This window comes from Equus przewalskii, chromosome 3, assembly GCF_037783145.1.
Source record: "Equus przewalskii isolate Varuska chromosome 3, EquPr2, whole genome shotgun sequence".
Taxonomy (NCBI): Eukaryota; Metazoa; Chordata; class Mammalia; order Perissodactyla; family Equidae; genus Equus; species Equus przewalskii.
The window spans coordinates 35,513,445-35,520,276 of record NC_091833.1 but is presented as its reverse complement, the minus strand read 5'-3'; the positions used below and the strand labels follow the sequence as shown (position 1 = coordinate 35,520,276).

The window sequence follows — 6,832 nt, the reverse complement described above, 5'->3', positions numbered from 1 at the left end:
GGGGGGCATGGCCTCTGCCAAGTGGCAGTATTGTCAGCCGAGCCAGGTTACCCAGTGCCCTGCGCTCCAGGCTCAGCCCAGGACCCCGGCCGCAGTGAGGAGTCCTCAAGGGCTCTCAAGGTTTGGGGGAGCAGGCCTGCCACAGTGGCGGGGGGACACGCAGACAGGGATAGGTGGAGGGCAGGCCAAAGGACAAGAGTTTGCCAGGCTCGGATGGTCAAGATTTAATGCAGTTTGTAAATTATAACAGCTGCTCCCAGAACTTTGGGGTTTTTGTTTTTGGTGAGGAAGATTGTCCCTGAGCTGACATCTGTGCTAATCTTGCTCTATTTTGCATGTGGGATGCTGCCACAGCACGGCTTGATAAGTGGTGTAGGTCCATGCCGGGGGTCTGAACCCACGAACCTAGGCCACTGAAGCAGAGCAGGCAAACTTAACCACTATGCCACCAGGCTGGCCCCCAGAGTCTCGATTTTGATGGAAAAACCCACTCCAGTAAAAACCCTTGCCGAGCCCCCAGGGCAGGGGTGCAGGCCTTGCAGGTCCCCTCATTCAGAGTCTCGGGGTGCTGAGGAGCCAGGACAGGGGACTGTGTGGGCAGCTGCCCTCTGAGCTAGGTGGGAGTGGAATGCGGGGCAGAGGACAAAGGCGGGGTGGGCACACCAGGCTGGGCCTCGTCATCCGTCTTCACTGCCGCGGCCTGGCTGGCGCCCTGTGCCCGTGGGTGCCGGCAGTGACTGGCCGTGATCCAGGCTTCCACATGCAGCGCAGCGCGTGGAGGGGCCAGGAGGGCGCCTGGACCCATATGCCCCATTCTGCTGGGGGCTCCCGGAGCCTTAGGACAAGGCCCTTTTCTTGGGGTGGCCTCAGCGTGTCTGTTTCCTGCGCTGTCACAATGCATTTCCCAGGCTCTGCACGACGGGTCACATACGCATCCTTAGTGTGCGGCCTGTGCTGGGGGTCCGTGTCTGGATGAAGGTGACAGGACGGGCTCAGGCAGGGGAGTGGAGGCTAGGGCTGTCCCCTCAGAATGGTGGCTGCCTGGGGGCAGCAGGCCCCAGGGCCCCCTCAGCTCCCTCCACATTCTTCCCACGCAGCCTGGAGAAGCCACCAGCACCGCTGCACATTGGCACCTCCTCAATCCCAGCGAGGCAGGGGGGCCTGGAGGGGGTGCTGGCAGGGAGGGAGGTGTGTGGTGTGGGGTCCTGAGTCAGCCCAGGGGCCTGCCCATCCCCAGCCTGTTCCACCCGGCACTGGCCCACTGTCTTTCAATCAACATCAAGTGGACTGGTGACAAATTTGAGAGCAAAGAATCCCAAACAGCCATGTCAATCCCACTGACGATCCAGATGAGCTCAGTGGCTGGAATAGAAGCCATCTGGCTGGCGACAGTGGTGCCGCACTTGATCTAGCCGTCCATCTGCAGCCACTGGGGGCAGGGGCTCGTTCACCAGCAGGACCGGAGGCTCTCCCCAGGGCCCAGGAGGAAGATGCGGGTGGACAGGCCTCGGGGCAGGAGACCAGGGAGAGGCCTGCACCCAGGTCGGTGCGAGAGCTGGTGGACATGCCAAAGCAACACCTGGCCGAACTCGGCCGCTGGGCAAGGCTTTGGCATCGCCGGGGCCCAGGCCCCACTGGGCAGCGCCCGGCTATGGGCCTCCTCACCTCTTTGGAGAATTGGCTCGTCTCAGCTGTTCTCCTGGCTCCTGACGTCCTTGCTTCCTCTGGAACGTTGGGAGCCCACATACCTGTCTGGGAGCAGCACCCTGGCCCCGTCTCGTTGCGCTGAGAAGTCTCTGTGGACATCAAGGCTGTGATGTGTGTGCACGCCAGAGCCCACCTTCCACTCCTCTCCGTCCCTCTCTTCCCACTGTGTTCTCCACCCAGGCTGCCGAGCTGAACCTGGCACCTTCCAGACCCCTCCTCCTGCAGCCTCCCGGTACTCTCCCCCTCTCAGAGCTGGCACACACCTCCTGGCTCCTCCCTCCTGCCAGTCAGCCACCCTCACGAGTCCCGTGATCTTCCCGGAACATGCTCCCATCCTGCCCCTGCCCCAGGCCCTAGGGCTCTGCGGTGGGCACCCTCTGCCGTTCCAGAGAGGACCCGGATGGTGTCTCAGGGCCTCATGTCTCCTCCCGCTGGTGTCAACCTCCCCAGCCAAGGCGTGTGCTCACCGGGATCCTGCAGGCATCCTTTTGGCGCCTGGTCCCCCAGAGTGAGGCTCCACTGGGCAGGACCGTGCTGTGATCCAGTTAACCCAGGACTGAACGAGTCACTGCATCTGACAGGCGTGCACCGGCTCCAGGGGGCCTGGGACGGCCCTTCTGCAGACGCAGAATCAGCACTTCGGCGAAGCACCCGCCCGAGTCCCCAGGACCTTCTGAGCTTCAGGGCGATGGTGCAGATGCGGGCTGAGCAGCCAGCCCGCCAAGCTGCTGCACTGGAGGAAAGGAGCTGTTGGGGCCCACACTGTCCTCGCCTTGCCCCGTCAGCGACTCCATTACTGCCTGGAATGACGTCGTGGGAGGCGACCCGAGGCTCTGTGGCTGTGACAGAAGCAAGAGTCCAAACTCCTTAGAGAGCTTGTCACAGGAGCCTGTCCTGCAAGATGAAACCAAACCAACGGGGCGGATCAATACTGAGGCCACGTTAGATCCGCACGGTTAACGGGTGGCTGAGGGTCCCGTGTGGCTGCTCACGTGAGTGGACTGAGGCAGACATGGCTGTTTCCGCACTGTCGAGTGGAGGACACAGAGAACCTCAGCAGCACCAGAGGAAGAGACCAACGAACTCGAAAGACACGAGGGCCGCGGGCACCAGGAAGCAGAGGTGCGAGGAGGAGAGCCTGCAGCGTGTGCCTTGACGGCCCGTCACTCACGAGTGCGGAAGAGGTGAAGACTCAGATGCAAAGGTTAGAGGTCACCACTCAGGACGCTTCTAACACAACCATCACAGAGTGTTGTTTATCAAAATGAAATCTGTTGAGCCAAGAAGTTGATAAAATGTCAGTCAATTTAATGATTGACTGTAAAAACAAAGCCTATTGATTTTTGTGTCCAAAACAAAACAAACCTGAGACGCTCAGGACACACATCAAGATGCGGGCGGGCAGGTCTCCCGAGGAGCTCGCAGCCCCGTCCTTGGCCACGGGGAGCCATGTGCTGCACCATGAACGCAGCTGGGAGAGAGCCACAGCCTTTAGAGTGGGTATTTAAAATTTTAAGGGTGCTCAAAGAACAGAAATTTAATTTATAATTTCCAAAAAAGCAAAGAGAAAAAAGTACAGAAGGTTATTAATGCAACACAAGAGAAGGTAAAACCATCCCAGATCCCTAAGGTGGCAGCAGAAAATGCAAAGTAAGATCGTGACGTAAGTCTGAATACACCGACAGGCACACAAATGGGCTAAATCCGCCTCCTAGAGGACGGTGACCGGATGCGTCGGCACATCGGCTCCGGCTCCACTGCTGCCAGGAGACGCAGATGACAGAGACGTGGATGATGGGGACGCGGATGCTGGAGACGTGGTGACAGAGGGCGCAGCCAGCCTTTTACTACAAAGCCCCAGATGCTGGAATAGTGACACTAATCTCAGACGAAATGCAGTTTAAGGAAAAACATGAATAGGGATAAAGAGAAATGCTAAATAACAATCCCCCCAAATTGATAAGAACCAAGTGTAACGTGGGCCTAAGAACATGGTGTAGAAACAGAGGAAACACCGGCAGGTGACAAGGGAAACGAAGCCCTGCGAGGCTGGGGAGACTTCCACACGAGAGATGGGGCCAGCACGGGCTCAGATGCACCGAAATAACCAGATTAACAGATTTAATCCAACAGATTCTGTTCCGTCAGTGACTCCGAAACAAACAGAGCCGCACAGGAGGGCACAAAGGCGGCCCGATTTCACAGAGCTGGAAGCACACGGCCGCGTTCCGGGGCGACGGAGGGCAGTGGGGATGGTGGGTTGAAGACGTGCTTGCCAATAGCTCACGGGGAAGAGATTCAATCAGAGGAGAAGTGTCCAAGCCAGGGGACGCTCGGAAGGCGCCTACGGACCCGGATGTGTTTGCAGGAACAAGGAGATGGACGCCCATGCAGAGGGCCAACGAGGCCGCCGGGGCAGAGCATTCCGGGAGACCCTGTAGGCAGGAGGCAGGAGGGCGACGGCAGGAGTTAACGAGACAGAAGAGCCAGAGCAGGCGGGCAACGGGAAGAAGAGTCAGGCCAGCCAGAGTCCTGCGAGGGGAGCAGGATGTCACTGCGGGCGAGGAGCACAGGTCCCAGGAGAGGACTTGGAGCAAGAAGAGTCAGGCCAGCCAGAGTCCTGCGAGGGGAGCAGGACGTCACTGCGGGCGAGGAGCACAGGTCCCAGGAGAGGACTTGGAGCAAGATCCTGCCCATCACTCTGGGCCCTGGAGAGACGTGCAGTGTCAGGTGTCAGAGAAGATGCAGAACCCGAGCGGACTCAGGAGAAAGTAACAGTTTTGCATAAACCAGTGGCCATTAGAGAGACTGAATCTGCAGTCAAGGACCCCAGGCTCCCCAACAAGGCCACGGTCCTGATGGTCTCGGGGGCCAGTTCACTACTCTTAAAAATCCTACAAACAACGCAGGCCGAGTCCCCGTCCAACCCCGTGGCCAGAAGCGTGCTGGAATTCAGGGTTTCCTGAGGTGTGAAGGGCAGGTCTGCCACACGACGGCGCCCCCTCAGCGTGCGGGCAGCACTGAGGGCACCCACAGACGGGGCCGAGCAGGGCCAGGAAGTCCTCACGCAGCCTCGCATCCTTCCGCTCAGCTGGCTGCGGTCCTCGTCCACTCAGGCTGCCGTGACAAAGCACCCCAGATGGGGGCTGGTAAACAGCCAGCACTGCTTTCTCACAGCGCGGAGGCGGCCGTCCAAGAAGTAGGCTCCAGCAGAGTCGGGTCTGCCAAGGGCTTCCCGGGTCGCAGATGGCCGTCTTCTCGAGGTGCCCTCACACGTTGGGGTGGGGGTGCTCCCTGGGTCTGCTTTATAAGGGCTCTAATCCCCGCATGGGGGCTCCACCCTCAGGACCCGGTCACACCCCGAGGCCCCACCTCCTGCCCCCATCGCATGAAGGGACACAAACATTTAGGCTGTCCCATCTGCCAACTGAGTTCCCTGCAAACACAAAAAAACAAAACCTCAAACAAACAACTTAGGTTTTCTGAGCTTTTGGGTTCTGAAACTGTAGATGAGAAACTACGGAGCTGGATCAATAACCCATTAAACAGAGTATAATTCAGCCGCACCCCCCCCCGCCCCGCCCCCACTCTGACCAAGTAGGGTTTATCCCAGGAACATGAGCATCTTTAACATCAGAAAATCGTCAGGAATCCATCTTAACAGATTAAAGATGGAAAGGATGGTCACTTTAATATATGAGAAAAAAGATCAATACATTTAGCACTCATTCACAAAACATCTGAGCAGTTGGGGCAGCAATAAATGAATCGATCTGAGCCGGGGCGTCTACTGCACTCACGTGTGGAACTGGACATTGGCTCTGCAGACACCCCCCAGCACGAGAGCCAACAGGCTGCCCACCCCTTTCTTCTGGTTTTCACTTCACTGAGATTTCAGCCATGCAGTAGGAAAAGAAAGAGACGCGAAGGCTGAGAATGTAAAGGAGGAGATGCAGCTGAGCCAATGGGCAGATGTTGACAATCCACAGAGGAATCCAGCAGGCGGCAGGACGGAAATACCACACACAAACCACTTCAATAACCCATTAAAAATTGAGACAAAAAGTCCCATTCAGGATTCCCACAAAAACTGCCAAGTACCTAGGACTAAGCCTCTCGAAAGACGTGTCAGTGTCACAGAGAAAACTGCAGGACACCAAGACTCCTGAGGAGAGGCGGAGCTGGGTCCTGTGCATGGGCCGGGGGGTGCAGTTTTGTAAGATGTCAAATCTCACCAAATTAATCTATAAATCCAATCACCTCCAATAAAAATTCCAACGAGGTTTTTAAAAAGAAACTTTAAGCTGCTCTTAAAATTCAGACGGAAGAGCGAAGGGCCAAGACAGCCAAGACGGCCCCAGGAGTCCGTGCCTGCCTCGCAAACAGGGAGACTGAGGAGGAAGACGGGACAGCCGAGGACAGAGGTGCGGAGCAGAGCAGCCCTGGACGGCGGCAGGGATGCAGGCGTGGGAGGTCGGGGGCACGGCAGGCTCTGCACGCCATGCTGGGAGCATCAGTTATTCTGTGTGGGAGAGATCTGGGCTCTTCACACCACACGAGAAAGCAAATTTCCAAGGAATTAAGTAAGTGCTTAAATGAGAAAAGCTAAGCTTTGTAACTTTTAGAACATACAGGAAAATTGCATGCAAGAGCTTAAAGTAGGAAAGGATGTTTTAGACAAGCAAAAGTCAAACCATAAGAAGATTAATGCACTTGAATACATTGAAATTTTAAAATTCTGCACATCAACAGATATCATTAAAAAGGCAAGCCACATAACCAACGCACGATCAAGACAATTACCACCAACACACAGAAAATGGGCAGAGAACAGGAACAGGTGATTCCCAGAATAAGAAACCCAGCCGGCGGTCAGTGTATTCAGACTGTCCCACCTCACTACTAATCACGGGAACACAACTTAAGATGCAGGTTCCATCTCACACCCGGCACAGGGGCAGGAACCAAAGGTGAGACACGGTGCCTCACATCTGCGGGAGGGAGTCTCCACGCCTGGGCCTCTTTGGAAAGAAGGGGCCACATCTGGTCAGTCGAAGGACCTATGCCTACCACCTGCAGTTCCACCCAGGAGTGTCTCCTGGAGGAATCCTTGCACGGAGCGCAG

The 6,832-nt window shown here is 56.8% G+C and overlaps 1 long non-coding RNA gene across 1 annotated transcript; it reads right to left on the bottom strand.

Moving 5' to 3' along the window:
* Window positions 1-209: 209 nt before the first annotated feature.
* LOC139082504 (uncharacterized) lies at window positions 210-3,488 on the bottom strand. The gene is made up of 2 exons (XR_011538566.1): window positions 2,175-3,488; window positions 210-1,796 (listed from the first exon to the last, which is right to left on the bottom strand). It is a non-coding gene; the product is annotated as an uncharacterized lncRNA (long non-coding RNA).
* Window positions 3,489-6,832: the final 3,344 nt, after the last annotated feature.